Source organism: Anomaloglossus baeobatrachus, chromosome 11, assembly GCF_048569485.1.
Source record: "Anomaloglossus baeobatrachus isolate aAnoBae1 chromosome 11, aAnoBae1.hap1, whole genome shotgun sequence".
Taxonomy (NCBI): Eukaryota; Metazoa; Chordata; class Amphibia; order Anura; family Aromobatidae; genus Anomaloglossus; species Anomaloglossus baeobatrachus.
This window is the reverse complement of record NC_134363.1, coordinates 123130824-123147607: the sequence shown is the minus strand read 5'-3', so window position 1 is coordinate 123147607 and position 16784 is coordinate 123130824. Positions and strand designations below refer to the sequence as shown.

Sequence of the window (16784 nt, the reverse complement as noted above, 5' to 3'; positions counted from 1 at the left end):
GTGATTGCCGCACGGAGACATGTCCATTTTTTTCTGGCATCACTGATGTCCCACGGACCACGCAGTGGTGTTATCCATGGAACATGTGTTAGAAAAAAAACGTGCACATAAAATAAAAATCATTTTTACTCACCCGGCTTCAGCGGCGCTCTCTGCAGCCTGTTCTCCCTGCTGCTTCTGAGCCGGCTCATTATTGTCGCACATATTCATGAATGCACGACACAGCCGACCTGGAAGCAGCCGCTGCGGGGGTCAGTGCCGGCCGGATGCTGCACCGCGGGAGTGTTCAGCACCATGGAGAGCGGGAGCGGGCACAGGTGAGTTAATCTCTATGTGCAATCACGGGCCACGGAGAATGGAGCCCGGATTGCACTTAGACAACCCACGTGTGCCGTGAATCGCGGCACATGGAGGGACATGTGCGTGTTTTACACATCAGTGAAGAACGTCTGCGTTTTTCATTGACGTGTGAAACGGGCCTTAGGCTCAGTGCAAGCTTCACTTGAAACACTAATTCAGACACCTGTGATCAGTAAACTAATGGTGCTCAGCACGTATTAGAAAGAGACATCAAGTAATATCGGTGAGGTAAATAGAAATGTGCGGACTCCCCGGAGGTAAAATTCAATGGTTTATTCTTCAATGCATAAAATATTGTACTTTGGTTTATTCCTGTATCTATGTAGTAAGTTCGGTTTTGTTCCTGTATCTATATCCAAGCCCCATTTACTTTGAAGGCCTTTTATCGCTACTGCTTTAATATGAGAACCGGATATTTGCAGGCTAAAGGTGGGATGCTGAAACTCAAGGGCCACTGCTTTCTGATTGCCCCCCAAGCCAAAATATTACAGCCAGACCCTGGGCACCGAGCCCCCTGACTCATGGGCCCAGGAGTGGCTGTGTGGTCTGATCCTATTAGCCGTACACCACTGAATTCGCCCTAAGGACTTGTCAATACAATGTATTCCAAAACAACATTGAAAGCAATACAATTGCTGCATTTTTACTATATTTTTTTGCAATATGCATCAAAAAATGCATCAGGAACATAAATACATGGTAAATGCACAGGATTAACTGTATTTTTATGCAATTCTAATTAGTAAAGGGATTAGGATAATTACTATTTGCTGCTTTGCTCATTTGTTCTTCATAAAACAATATACTAATAAAATTAAATATAAGACCCCATAAAAGTACACATAGAAGTAACAGCATACATTTTAGGATTTTTTCATCATTTTAGTTTTGAATTGTAAATAACAATTTTTAATAAAATGTTGCAGTTGTCATATTGGCCACAAGATGTCAGTATCAGATACAAATGCTACAGACTTGTAACCACAATTGCCACTTTTAATGTTATGATATTAAGTGTCTTTATGGTCTATGAATTACAGAGCCCTGGAAAAAAAATGAATGCATAAGAAAAAAAAATAACATGGTTTCAAAAATTAATTCTCCTTATGCCAAAACCCGGATCTAACCAGGGACCTTTAGATCTTCAGTCTAACGCTCTCCCAACTGAGCTATTTCGGCTGGTGCAGTGCTATCAATGCCACGACGCTAAGAAAGTTACATTAATGTATATATACAATATATCACCATCAGTTCTAAAGATTAATCCTTTTCCAAGTTGAAAATTAGAAATGTATAGCAGCATATTTAAAGTGATACAATAGTGGGCTAGTTAGTGGGTTAAAGATGATGGAGCACTAAACTACTCAAGTGCTTGATACTCATATCGAGCAGGTCGGATCCGCAGACAGGCTCAAGTCCAGTTACAAATATAATGAAATTCTATCTGGAACTCGAGCATTTTTCCAGAAGATCCCACAGGAGGGCTGAGGGGGCTGAAATAATTGTTGAAATAGATGGAAACAGCACTCAAATTAAATGGAAACAGCATATAGAAGACACCTGGATGCATCTCTGACTGCTGGGAACTAAAATAGATAAATAATTATAAAAAATGACTTTTGCTCCCCCTGTTTTTGATAATCAGCCACGATAAAGAAGACAGCTGGGGGCTGATCTTCTCAGGCTGGGATGGTCCATGGATATTAGCCCCTTCTCAGCTTAAAAATACCAGCCCACATCCGTCCCAGAATTGGCACATCCATTAGATGTGCCAATTCTGGCACTTTGCGTGACTTTCCGTGATTGCCCTTGGGGTAACATTTTTTGGGGCTGATTTCAGCTGTGTAATGTCAGCTGCCATCAAACCTAGGGCTTAGTAATGAAGAGGTGTTTATCAGACACCCCCATTATTAGCCAGTTCTAAAAACAAAATACAGACACAGGAAAAAAATAGTTTATTTCAATAAAGACTCCCCACACTATCAATGCTGCCCTCCGCGAAACTGGGAGCTGCTGATGAGAGCTGTTTACCTGGTGCCTGTGAATAGCTGCACTTTACTGCCATTAACAGTCTCCAGAGCTGCATTTGAGGATCATTGACTATGATGGAACATAGTGGGAACATTTTTGATAATAAATTGGTGAATGAGAGAGTCTGATGGAGTCGTTAATCAAATAAACTATTTTTTCCTATGTGTCTTTTTTTTCACTTACTGGGTTAGTAATGAAGGTGCCTGATGCCTCTCCATTACTAACCCCTGGGTTGATGCCAGCTGACATTACACAGCTGACTTGAATCCCCAAAATTATTACCGTGATTGGCAATGCACTAGGGCAATTGGGAATAGCCAGGTAAAGCACCAGAATCATGCAGAAGTGAAGCCGTGGTGTTTTTTTGTGTTTTTATAGTACAGAAAAGCTGTGATTCTGCATCTAAAAAAGAAACTGCATTTTTTTCCATGTTTTTTTAAGCTCCACATAAAAACTGCTAGCGAAAAATAAGCACCAAAACCGCAGAATTCAGCGGCGTCTTTTCAAATATCACATCCATCTGGCTTAAACAGTTAAACACAGCAGAATATATGTGCAAAAAAAAAAGCAGCAGAAAAGCCTGGCATTTACACTACATGTGAACACGGACTAAATGTCAGAGCAAAGTGGATGTGATTTCTTGAAAGCTCCGCTCTCGGTGCGTCTAAAGACTCCACTGCATTGTGCATTTTGGTGCTTTTTTTCTTTTTAGGCTTCTTTGTGGAGCCTGAAAAGAACACAAGCAAAAAAAAATGCTGTATTTTTAAATGTAGAATCAAAGCTTTTCTGTAGTATTAAAATGCATTAAAAACCTGTAATAAATCAGCACCAAACATGTATCAAATATCAGGGAAAACATAATAACCGCAGCAAACATGCACTAAACAGATAAGGCTAAGACCGCACTTTGCATTCTCCTACTTGCAGTTCTAAACGCACATTTTGGGTTGAATTGATTTGACCAAAGTTGCCTTTTTCAGAACTTTAGCACTGAAAACGCATGCGTATTTACCGCTTTTAAGATGCGTTTTCAGCGCTTTTTACATGCTTTTTCACCTGCGTTTTGACTGATGCGTTTTGAACATCAAGACACTGCTAAATAAAGATTAAATAGTCAAACAATGAAAAAAGAGAAAAAAAAGGAAAACATAATTTTGGAATATAGAAAAAAGTTATATTTCATGAAATTAGAGCGGTTATATAATATTTAATGCTAAAATAGCAAAAAAAATAATAATTTTCTTTAATTTAATTGTCGAACTTTGTGTGTGTGTAAAGGGACATATTATTCCATTATTTTAATGTCAGAAAAACATGTTTTTTAAGTCCAAAACGCATGTTTTCTGCACCAAAAAAGCAGGTAAACAGCAGGAAATTTGAAGATTCTTGTTTTTTTGCCATTTCTCATTGACTTCAATGTTAGCAAAACGCACCCAAAATGGCAAAAACAATTGACATGCTGCTTCTTTGAATGCATGGTTTTTGCCACAAAATATACAAATTAAACGCAGCGCTTAGAAACGTAAAGTGCGGTCTGAAAATCACCATTTTCCATTGACTTTGCCGGAAAATCAAAACGCATGCCTTTTGGCATGAAAAAGGTACAGTTCAAAACGGACCTAAAAAGCAGCAGAAACGCAGGTGGAAACGCAAAGTGCGGTCTCAGCCTTAGGCCAGAGTCACACTTGCAAGTGCCTCGCGTGTAACTCGCGCGAGTCTCTCATTGCATCACCCGGCACGGCCGCACACTCACCAGACAGGAGCGTCTCAGGTGCATAGAGATACATGCAACTGACCCGATCTTGTCAGGAGAGTGTGCGGCCGTGCCGGGTGATGCAATGAGAGACTCGCGCGAGTTACACGCGAGGCACTCGCAAGTGTGACTCTGGCCTTAGATTGTTATTGTGCTGCGTGATGCGGACACCTGCAGAAGTAAGCAGCATTTATGCTACGTGTGAACATGGCCCCAACATTACATTTTTTTTTATGTGTTTTAGTAGAGAAAAATAATCAATTGCATCATTTTTTTGTTCTTTTTATTTTTCTCCATTTACCGATCACCATAACTAATCTGATTGATGTGTTGCTGGGGTCTTTACGATTACAGGGACACCAAATATATATTTGCTGAGTTGTGACATTTATTATTTTTAAAAAATGTGCAATAAAAATTACATTCTATTTTTTTATCTATTTTTAATATTATTAGAAGAAAAAAAAATATTTTACTCTACCTCTGGAAAACAGGAGATAGAGATGCTGCTCTGGGCTTACAAGCTATGGGCCTAGAGGCATGTAATGTAATTTTTAGTTGATTTTCCTTTATTCTTTTAATATTACACAGGGATTGGTTTATTTTGTTTACACTAATACACTGCATATCTATAATCCAGCACATTAGCTACAGGTGAAAGGGTTAAGAGAGGCTTTGTGATATTTTCATTACATTATACCATATTAATGGCAGGGATAGGGTTAAAGTTGTTGTCACACACAGACATATTGATTTCATTCTGGATTCCTCAGCTGTCCCTATAAGAAGCCATTGTGAGCTGATATTGCAGAGTTAGAAGAGTGTTAGGCAGAAGAGCTGACGCTCCGCGGCTCAATTCTGCATTACAGAGTAAATTCTATGTAAAATTTTAGTGTTATTATGTTTTCTAAAATGTACTAAATAAAAATGTTGATGTCAGAAGTGGGATTCGAACCCACGCCTCCAGAGGAGACTGCGACCTGAACGCAGCGCCTTAGACCGCTCGGCCATCCTGACTTCTATTCAACTCTTTGAATTAACTCTTTCCACACCAGTCGGCAGAAAGATACTTGTGATGAAATGAAATATATCATGACTTGTTTTAATATTGATTCTTAACCTCTTAAGGACAAAGCCAATTTTGTCCCTAATGACAGAGCCATTTTTTGCAATTCTGACCAGTGTCACTTTCACGGGTTATATCTCTAGAACACTTCAACGGATCTCGGTGATTCTGACATTGTTTTTTGTGACATATTGTACTTCAGGATAGTTATAAATTTAGGACAATATGTTTTCCTGTGATATTATTTGTGAAAAAAACGGAAATTTGATAAATTCTGAAAATGTCACAATTTTCAAACTTTTAATTTTTATGCCCTTAAAGCAGAGCGTTATGTCACACAAAATCAGTATGAAATAACATTTTCCACATGTCTACTTAACATCAGCGCAATTTTTGAAACAACATTTTTTGGGGTTAGGAAGTTAGAAGGGTTTAAAGTTCATCAGCAATATCTCATTTTTTCAACAAAAATCACAAGTAGTGATCATCTTTCGGCCAACTGGTTTGGAAAGAGTTAATCCTGAAGCATAAACAGTAGTTAGGATGGCCGAGCGGTCTAAGCAATCATCAACATCATTTCATTACCATTAGTAAAAAATTGTTTTTAAAATTAAGTTAAAGTCTAGCTGATGTGCATAGCGGAAACACCAAGCCCCAGTGGCCTAATGGATAAGGCACTGGCCTCCTAAGCCAGGGATTGTGGGTTTGAGGAAAGCTATACCTTTTATAGCTTTCTTTTATCTCTTCTTCCACAATTGCTTTTTGGTCTCTGTTATATTAATGGGATAGTTCACCCATATTCATTATTGGCCTCATCGATATTATTTTGAGAAACAAGGTTTCTCTCATATACCTTGTGTACCCAATAGTGCCTGTGAGCAGCGCTATTGTGCGCCACTTACCGCCTTTGCATGACCCCCGGGCTCCGTGACCTCTGATTTCCATTGATATCATGTCAAGTGAGGCAGGACCCAGTCTCTCTGAGTGACTGGGTTGTCGGCGGCGTTTCACCGCTTAGCACAGCCCAACGTCATAGTCCATCCTCTCCCTGCTCCCTCCTCCTTCACTGCAGATCACGCAAGCAGGAAACATGCTGGGCTGAAACAAAAGATGAAACACCGCCTACAGACCAGTGACTCACAGAGACTGGGGCCAGCTGCGGTGTTGTCAGGTGAACAGGAAGTTGACGTGACATCACAAATGTACACCTTAAAGAGCGAGGGTACCTTTCACTCGCCTTCTGGTCCTGGATGGAGGGGGACATTGGCAGAGCCCTTCCCAGGTGACAATAGTGGAGTGGCTGATGGCTGGGCACAATGGCCACAGTCAGATCAAATGCACCAATACAGGGCAAGAGCATAGAGGCAAAGCCAAGACCAAAAAGACCAGAGCAGAGAACAAACCAGAAGAAACACAAACCACTAACCTTACTACCCAGGCACAACTGAAAATAATCAGCACTGACCCAGAGGAGATAGCGGGTATAAATCTCCCTCTCCTGGATCAGCTGACATTGCTGAGGTAACTCCCAGTCTCCACCTTCAACCAAGAGTGGCAAAGGAGGAAGTGAAGAAGATTGAGTGTAAGAAACCTCCCACTGCCTTGCTGAACCAGAAGACATGGCTTCCCAGACTAGAGCAGTAGGGGAAAGAAAAGAAGTATTTTTTTAAGTGAGTGAGTACAGTGGTGGAGGACTGTAGAGGTGCATTATAATATTTGTAGGATATGGGGATGCATTTTAATATGTGGACATCTATTGAGTTGCATTATAAAATATTGAGGACTATGAGGGTGCATTATAATATGTGGGGGACTATGGTGTGCTTTATCATATATGTACAACTATTGAGGTGCATTAAAAGATGATGCGGACTATGGGGGTGCATTATAATGTATGGGGGACTATGGGAGGTGCAGTTGTCGCGGGCGGGGAGGAGGGTGTCAGCACACTGCGCTCACCCCCTTCTGATCGGGTCCGGCTGCTGCTCAGTGGTGGCTCGAGCGGTGGGCCGGATCCCGGGGGTTTTTCGAGCGGCACTCCTCGCCCGTGAGTGAAAGGGGATTGTTGGGTGTGGGGATGATTATTGTCCGTGACGCCACCCACGGTTGTGGTGATTTCACCACCGCTGCTCTATACGGGGCTCCCGGGGATGGTGATGCGGAGCAGCCAGGTGTTGTGTTGCCCCTCTGTGGGTAGGGGTTGATGATCCCGGGGCCCGGTGATGGTGAGGGAGGTGCAGGGCCTGGTGGGCGCAGGGACGCGGGGGCAGCGCTGTGCCTTGCGGCACTGTGGTACTCACTCAGCCTGAGACGTGACACAGTTTTTACGGTAAACCAAACGGCTGGATAGACGGTCCCACGGACGGCTGCACTTGCTCTCCCGGTAGGTGACGGTGATGTCCCTTTTCCTTGCACCTTGATGAACTGGTTGGTTGCGATTGGTCCCCACCGGTAACCCGCTCCCCGGCTTCAAGCTGGACCGTGGGAGCTCTACTCTTTGCCCGCAGGCGCTGGCCCTAAGAAACGGGTGCCTTGGCGGTGGCGGTGTCTCTTCTATACTGGCTGGGCTGTTGCCTTCAATCGGGACTTTGTTGTTGGGGGATCTACGTCCCCTTCACTGACGGAATCGGCAAATTTAGCGACTCCTAGCCTTGCCGGGGTCCGAGAGGCCCCTGCCCTGGTGCTGACTGTCCTTCGGAACACTGCTCCAGACCGCCGGGCACACAGCCAACGGGGTCCTTCCAGGAACTTCCAAACGGTCCCCCTCCAGACAGTCACCGCCGTTGCTGACCTTGCTGACCTGGTCCTACACAAAGCTGGACCCTTCAGGCGTTCCTTCCTTCTTGTCACCTCACTTGCTTTCCTCCTTTTCTACTTTTCTTCCTTCACTTTCACTTAGCTGTTTACTTTAGCCCTGTCTCGGCTACTCCTCCACTCCTTCCACTTCTTCCTCCTAAACTCAACTGCCTGGTTTCTCCCGCCTCCAGAGCTGTGACCTCCTCGGTGGGCGGAGCCAACCGCCTGGCCCACCCCCTGGTGTGAATCATCAGCCTCTGGAGGAAGGCAACAAGGATTTCTGGTTAGCTGTGGTGTTCCTACCTGGGATGTAGGGTGTGGTGGTGTGTGACCTGTGTCCCCTGGCTTGCCCAGGGCGACACACATTATAATATCTGTCACGCTCCCCAGTCCCCGTGCTGCGATCCCCGGTCCCCGTGGCATGCTCCCCGGTTCCCGACGGCGCGCTCCGCTCACCACTCCTGCTCCCGGTCCTCCTGCTCCCTCTCTCCCGCCGGTATCCTCCAGGCGTCCCCGCTCCAGGCGTCCCTCCACATCGCAGGACACCCTGTCCGGCACTCCTGCTTCCTCGGCGCTGCTTCCTTCCCTGGTCTCAGGCACTCAGGCCTCGCGCATGCGTGTTAGGGCGCGCGCGCAGTCATTGACCCTTTCTTAAAGGGCCAGCGTCCAGAAACAGGATATTGGCTTGTAGGTACAGGGTATAAGAGGATTCTTCTTCCAGGTGGGCGGGGCCTGTTCTACGTGTTTAGTAAGCTAGGAGTTCAGGTCCCCCTTTGCCTTGTCCGGTGTTAACCCTTTTCTGTCTCGCAGAGCCCGTCCTGCCACGCCATCCGGTCCTAACCACGACTGCTGCGTAATTCCTGTCGGGGGCTGTCGGATGAGGTGACCACCATCTTCTTCAGTCCGGATCCAGCTTCAATTCCCAACGCCACATGGTGGCCTCCGTCATCTAGTCCAGCTGAATCCGGTTCCACCTGTCATCTCCACCCAGCATCGGAACCAGAGCTTTGTTGTTGGGACTACCATCTGGACCCTTGTGACCTCAGGGACATCTTCCTTCCCCCTACCGGAACGGACTGTGCCCACACAGCTAGTGCTTCGGCTACCGTGCATCAAGGCCCTCTGACGGGGTGACCGGACAGTCCCTGTATAGGGGTTAGCTCCGAGTTGCTCTGCTGGAGGAGTCCGGTGCACGGCCCAGCGTTTCCATAACCAGGACCTTACAGCTAGAATAGGTGTCGCGGGCGGAGGAGGGGACACCGCGCTCTCCCACTGCTCGGGTCCGGCTGCCGCTGCGGCTGCTGCGGCCTGCTGCTGCCGCTGCTCGGTGGCTCGAGCGATGGGCCGGATCCCGGGGACTCGAGCGGCGCTCCTCGCCCGTGAGTGAAAGGGGATTGGATTTTGGGATAGTTTATTGTCCGTGACGCCACCCACGGTTGTGGTGATTAAGTGGACACCACCACTGCTCTGTCTGGGGAGCCCGGGAGTGATGGTGTTGAGCAGCCAGTTGTTGATTTGCCCCTCCGTGGGTAGGGGTCTTGGTGCTCCCGGGGCCCAGTGATGGGGTTGGTATGGTGGACAGGCGGGTATGGGGCCTGTGGAGGTGCAGGGGCGCAGGGGCAGCGCTGTGCCGCACGGCACGGAGGTACTCACTCAGCCAGTAAACACGACACAGTTCTCGGTAAACAAACGGCTGGTTGGACGGGTCCCTCGGACGGTTACGGTGCTGCGGTTCCCTGCAGTTAGTGGTGACGGTCTCTTCCCTGCACCTATGTAAAGTCTTTTGGTAGCGATGGGTCCCCACCGGTTACCCACTCCTCGGCTTCAATCTGGGCCGAAGGAGCCCTACTTTGCCCGCAGGCGCTGGCCCTGGGAAACTGGTGCCCTGGCGGTGGCGGTGTCTCCCCTTCACGGTCGGGCTGTTGCCTTCAATCGGGACTTGGTTGTTAGGAGACAGAGGTCCCCTTCACTGATGGATTTGGCAAATATGGCGACTCCTAGCCTTGCCGGGATCCGAAAGGCCCCTGCCCTGGTGCTGACTGTTCTTCGTATACTGCTCCAGTACCGCCGGGTCACCACCCGTCCGCGGTCCTTCCAGCAACCTCCAAACAGTCCCCCAGCAGACTATCACCGCCGTCTGCTGACCTTGCTGTCTCAGTCCGGGGTACACACCCGGACCAACTTCAGGCTTGCTTAACTGTCACTTTCTGTCGCCACTCTTACTGTCCTTTTTTTCTACTTTACTGTTTACTCCTTCACTTCCGTAACTGGACTGCCTGGTTTTCCCGCCTCCAGGGCTGTGAACTCCTCGGTGGGCGGAGCCAACCGCCTGGCCCACCCACTGGTGTGGACATCAGCCCCTGGAGGAAGGCAACAAGGATTTTTGGTTAGCTTGGATGTACCTGCAGGGAATGTGGGGTGCATGTGATGTTGTGACCTGTGACCCCTGGCTTGCCCAGGGCGTCACATTCCCCCTTAGCAAAACGCAGACCATCCTCGGGCTGCCCGTCCAACACCGGTTTTATTTTCCTTTTGTTTTTCTGAAAATATAGGGAAAACGGTAACATATATACAATTTATGGCATCATCCCACATCGGGAGGTTCAGTGCTTAAACGTTGCAAACATTAAAACGGTTAACGGTTACGGTCTCCGCTCTCTCCCACCCAAGTAACCTGGCCCTGATGCTGCCCCTAAAGCCCAGGCAGCACCCCTTGACCCCAGTCCAGCACAAGTTACTCGAGCGGGATCTGTGGGCCCTCCCTCCAACCTGCCTCTCCGGAGGTGGTAAATGCGGAAACGGTAATGGTAACACAACTTATTTACAAGCCACTAGCGTCTGTGGTTGCCCTGCAAGTTCACGGGCTTGTCCATAGGAGTTCCTATGCATATTTTTCAAACGGTCCCCACGGGGACAACGGTGCCGGCAACGGCTGGTTTCCAAATCACGGTTTGCAGACAATCAGGTTACTTTCACGGTAATCATTTTTCATTTTTCATCAAACTTTCAAACAAACACACTTAAAACACACCTGTTTTCGTTCCCCTCCCCCTTTTAAAGAACGGTTTCCCTGTACCTAAGTGGGGGCCTACCTAGGTTGGGATGGGTGGACCTCCGGGGTCCGGTGTCAGTGGGGCTAGGCAGTGGGGCAGAGGGAACAATCGGTTCCTCCTCCCGGCTATCGTGTGGGGCAGGCGGAGGCATAGGGGAGCTGGGCACAGGTTCATCCCTGGGCACTGGCACTGGTTCTGGCTCACGTTTGACCGCTTCCACCACTTCTTCATCCACAGGTTGTGGGAACAGTATCACTGGAAGAATCACCGCGCCGTTCTGTGTAGGCCAGTCTGCTGGGAAGTCACCCATCACAGTGTGGATCACCTCTTTTGCCTTCTCTGCTGGTGGAGGAACTGGTACTTCAGCCATCGCCCTCAATGCTGGTAGGCACCTTTTCAGATGGTCCCGGGAAACCGTGGCCAAGGTGCCCCCTTGGCCACGACTGATCTGGTAGGCCTTTCCATCTTCCCATCCAGTGGGTTGGATGACGTACGGGATTTGTTCCCATTGATCATCCAGCTTGTGGGTTTTCCTCTTCCGCTTTAACACCACATCTCCAGGCTGGAAAGGGCCCGCAGACGCTTTCTGATTGAAGCGCTGCTCCTGTTGTTCTCGACTCCGACTTAGGTTCTTCTCCACATACTCCTGAATCTGTCGGTACTGCACCCTCCGCCGGGTGTCCCATTCAGCCGTTGAGGGGAGTGTCTCTGGGGCTTCCAGTCCCATTTCCAGGTCCACCGGCAGTCGGCCAGGCCGAGCCCTCATCAGATACGCTGGGGTGCACTTCGTTGAGCTAGACGGGATATTGTTGTACATATCGACCAAGTCAGGCAGCTTCTCCGGCCACAGGTTCCGCTCCTCCAACGGCAACGTTTTGAGGAGGCCAAGGACCAGATGGTTCATCTTCTCACACATACCGTTGGTCTGGGCATGGTAAGGTGTGGTCCGGATCTTCTTGCAGCCGTACAGCTGACAGAACTCATGGAACACCTCCGCCTCAAAGGCTGGACCTTGGTCGGTAAGCACCTTCTCAGGGTATCCATGGGGTCGACAGAAGTAAGCTTGGAACGCCCTAGCGGCGCTACGGCCGGTTAAGTCCTTGACCGGGACAACCACCATGAACCGGGAGTAATGATCTACTATGGTCAGAGCGTAAGTGTACCCACTTCGGCTGGGGGTGAGCTTTATATGGTCCAAGGCGACCAGCTCCAGCGGTTGGTGTGTAACGATCGGGCGTAGGGGAGCCTTCTGGCTGTCTTCATCCTTCCTCCTCAACGTACAAGGACCGCACTCTCGACACCAGGCCTCCACAGACTCCCGCATCCCACTCCAATAGAACCGTTCCCTCAACAGCATCTCCAGCTTCTTCCACCCGAAGTGGCCGGCACCATCATGGTACGCCTGCAGAACAGTGGGTACATCAGCTTGGGGAATAACCAACTGGCGGATTTTCTCATGGGTCTTCGGGTTGATCAGCTCACGGTACAACCTCCCCTGATGTAGACACAGCCGGGTCCATTCCTTCCACAAGCGTTGGGCCTCAGCTGGGGCGGCAGGGTCCATCCCAGCAGCGCCTCGCTCCACCAGGGTCTTGACTAGGCGGACAGCGGGCGCCTGATTTTGAGCTTCCTGCCACTCCTGACTGGGCAGCGGATCCAGGTTCACCCGTTGTTGGTGGACATGTACCTTCTCAGTTGGTGGCCGGTGGAATGCAGGCAACTCGATCTCCTCGAGGTCATCATCCTCGCACCCACCTTCTGACAAGTGGGGCATCCGAGAGAGGGCATCAGCATTAATGTTGACACGACCGGCCCTGTATGTAAGTCATAGTTGGCTAGTCTGGCCACCCACCGCTGCTCCAACGCGCCCAGCTTGGCCGTGTCCAGGTGAATCAACGGATTGTTATCCGTGAAAGCGGTGAATTTTGCTGCGGCCAAGTAGTGGCAGAACCGCTCGGTGATAGCCCACACCAGTGCCAGGAGCTCGAGCTTGAAGGAGCTGTAGTTCTCCGGGTTCCTTTCAGTTGGCCGGAGTTTTCGACTAGCATAGGCAATCACCTTCTCCTTTCCTTCCTGGACCTGGGACAGGACTGCCCCCAAACCCACATTGCTGGCGTCTGTGTAGAGGATGAATGGGCAGCCGTAGTCAGTACGCTAGGACCTCTTCTCCAGTCAAGGCCGCTTTCAGCTGATGGAAGGATTCCTCATGCCTGTCCTCCCACACCAGTGGGGCTCCGATGGGTCTACCACCCTTGGTCTGTCCCACGAGGAGGTCTTGCATGGGAGCAGCCATCTTCGTGTACCCCTTGATGAAGCGCCGGTAGTACCCCACCAGACCCAAAAACTGCCTTACTTCCCTCACGGTGGTTGGTCTTAGCCAGTCCTGGATGGCAGTGATCTTCTCAGGGTCGGGGGCAACACCTTCCGCACTCACCACATGCCCCAGGTACTGCACTCTGGGTTTCAGCAGATGACACTTGGAGGGCTTCAACTTCATCCCGTATTTGGCCAGGGACGCGAACACCTCGGCTAGGTGCTCCAGATGGGCTTCATACGTCTGAGAGTACACAATCACATCATCCAGGTATAACAGGACGGTCTCGAAGTTTAGATGTCCCAGACAGCACTCCATCAACCGTTGGAAGGTTCCAGGGGCATTGCACAGCCCAAACGGCATACTATTGAATTCACAGAGCCCCATTGGGGTGGTGAAGGCGGTTTTTTCCCGGTCTTCCGGGGCCACGGCCACTTGCCAGTACCCACTGGTGAGGTCAAGGGTAGAGAAGTAATTTGCGGTTCTCAGGGCGGCCAAAGACTCTTCAATACGGGGCAGTGGGTAGGCATCTTTATGGGTTATCTGATTAATCTTCCGGTAGTCCACACACATCCGCATGGTACCATCCTTCTTCTTGACCAGTACCAACGGAGCGGGCCAGGGACTACAGCTGTCCCGAATAACCCCTGCCTCCTTCATATTCCTCAACATATCTTTGGCACACTGGTAATGTGCAGGGGGAATAGGCTTGTACCTCTCTTTGATAGGGGGGTGTTCACCGGTGGGGATATGGTGTTGGACCCCTTTGATCTGCCCAAAGTCTAGTGGATGTTTGCTGAAAACCTGTTCATACTCCCGCACCACCCTGTATACCCCTGCTTTGTGATGTGTAGGGGTATCATCAGTGCCCACGTGTAGCTGTTGGTGCCACTCATTTACCTCCCCTTGAGGCGGGGAAGTGCTGGTAGTAGGTGGGGAGACTGAGGGAATGGCTTCGTGGATGGTGTGGGGATCCAGGGTGAGCAGCTTGGCAATGGTGGCATACCGGGGAAGCCTGACTTCTTCTTCCCCACAGTTCAGCACCCTCACGGGCACTCTCCCCTTCTTTACGTCCACCACCCCTCGGGCGGCCATTACAGTGGGCCAGTGCTCGGAGGGTATGGGCTCCATCATGGCAGGGTAGTCACGCCCCTGAGGCCCTACTGCTGCCCTACACCAAATCATCATCTCACTCCTAGGGGGCACAATCAACGGAGCAACATCCATCACTCTCACTCCACCAATCTCTCCTCCTGTTGAGTTTACATGCTGGCGGTGCATCAAAGCTCGGATCTCACGCTGCACAGCTCTCTGTCAGCTCCCCGCCGCCGTGGCGACCAGCTGTTGCAGTAGGGCCAACACATCACCCATACAGTGCTCCATCACATTGGTTCCTAGCACTATCTTCGGGTTAAGATCACTGGGTTCATTCATGATCACAATCATACACTGGTGTTGCAGTTCAGCTTGCCCCACTGTCATAGCCACCTGTTTATACCCCACTTGGGTCAATGGGAGTCCATTAGCAGCAATTAGCGTTATACTAGTATCTGGGGGTGCCAGCTCGTCTATCCCCCAATACCACTGGTACAATGTGTATGGTATGGTGGTTACTTGTGATCCAATGTCCAAGAGAGCCATCACCGGTATGCCGTCCACAGCCACGGGGATGATGGGCCGGGCCCCGATATACTGGTCCCGCCAGTCTGGGGGGCCACGGGGTTCTACTCCTGAGGATTGGCCCGGGGCCCCATTGGTTGCTCGTTTAACGGGCACTGTCGGAAGTAATGCCCAGGCTTACGGCACTTGTAGCAGGTTGGAGGTCTGCTCCGTGGGTTGTTAGCACTTCTCCGCTGCATCCAGGGAACATCCTCAGGGCTGTCGGCAAGCTGTATCTGTGCTGGAGGCTGAGATCTGGTCAAAGGTTGGAGTGCAGCAAGAATCTTGGCGAGGTCTCCGTCCATGCGACGGACCTGGGTTGCCAGTTCCTCCATCGTGCTGCTTGGGGCTGTAGGTATTGGAGAGGTTGGTAGGGCAGGGGCCGTCTTAATGGGACACGGGGCTGGCTCCAAGATTTCTGAAGCTGGAGGCTGTAGTGCTTTAATGGCCCGTTCCTTTAACACGGCAAAGTCCACATCCGGGTGTTCTAGGGCCCAGAGCCGGAGTTGTTTGCAATCCTCAGGGGATCTCATCCCCTGCACAAATTGCTCTACTAACATCTTGTTGCTGTCCGCCTCATTGATAGGATTCACCCGCTTTAGCGTGCGGAGGGCGGTTTGCAGACGTAAAGCATAGTCCCGAATGCTATCCACAGACCGTTGCCGGCACTGGTAAAACTGCATCCTCAGCTCAGCTTCAGTCCGGGTCTCAAAGGCAGTCTGTAGCTTCTCAAAAATGGTGGCTACAGAGAGCCGGTCCCCCTCGGCCCAGGTCTCCACCTCCTGCTCAGCCGCACCGGTTAACTGGCCCAGCACTACCGCTGCACGTTGCTTATCGGTCAGGGGGTACAGTTCTAGCAAAGGGTTAAGCTTTTTCCGGAAGACCTGTAAAGCATCAGGTTTCCCGTCATACTGCGGTAGCCAGGTAGCTCCGGGCGCATAGGGCAAGGAGAACGGCATCACCTGAGCGAGCGTGGGGGCCGCGGCACCTCCCGCCAGCGCGGCCGGGACCTGGGCAGGCCCATTCCCATCCACGGGTGCCACTGCGGCTGCGACCACCGCTCCTCCAGCGGCTCCGTTGGGCACAGACATCTTGTTTCCGTCCCCCTTAGCCTCTTTCCGGCCCCTCCTCTCTCGGGGCGGGGTTTTGGCCTTCGCGCCTCTGCTACTCGAGAAGACGCTCGAGCGGGAACTTTTCGCGCCAAAGATGGCGACTTCTGAAATTTTCCGGCCGGATACCTCCGGCGGTCAAAAGGCGCACCTCTACATAACGGCAGAGCGGTAAGATCCTGTTCGTGACGCCAAGTTGTCGCGAGCGGAGGAGGGGACGCCGCGCTCTCCCACTGCTCGGGTCTGGCTGCCGCTGCGGCTGCTGCGGCCTGCTGCTGCCGCTGCTCGGTGGCTCGAGCGATGGGCCGGATCCCGGGGACTCGAGCGGCGCTCCTCGCCCGTGAGTGAAAGGGGATTTGATTTTGGGATAGTTTATTGTCCGTGACGCCACCCACGGTTGTGGTGATTAAGTGGACACCACCGCTGCTCTGTCTGGGGAGCCCGGGAGTGATGGTGTTGAGCAGCCAGTTGTTGATTTGCCCCTCCGTGGGTAGGGGTCTTGGTGCTCCCGGGGCCCAGTGATGGGGTTGGTATGGTGGACAGGCGGGTATGGGGCCTGTGGAGGTGCAGGGGCGCAAGGGCAGCGCTGTGCCGCACGGCACGGAGGTACTCACTCAGCCAGTAAACACGACACAGTTCTCTG

The 16784-nt window shown here is 50.4% G+C and overlaps 1 non-coding gene across 1 annotated transcript; it reads right to left on the bottom strand.

The window, feature by feature from the left end:
- Positions 1-5078: 5078 nt before the first annotated feature.
- On the bottom strand, positions 5079-5161 carry TRNAL-CAG (transfer RNA leucine (anticodon CAG)). The gene has a single exon. It is a non-coding gene; the product is annotated as a tRNA-Leu (tRNA).
- Positions 5162-16784: the final 11623 nt, after the last annotated feature.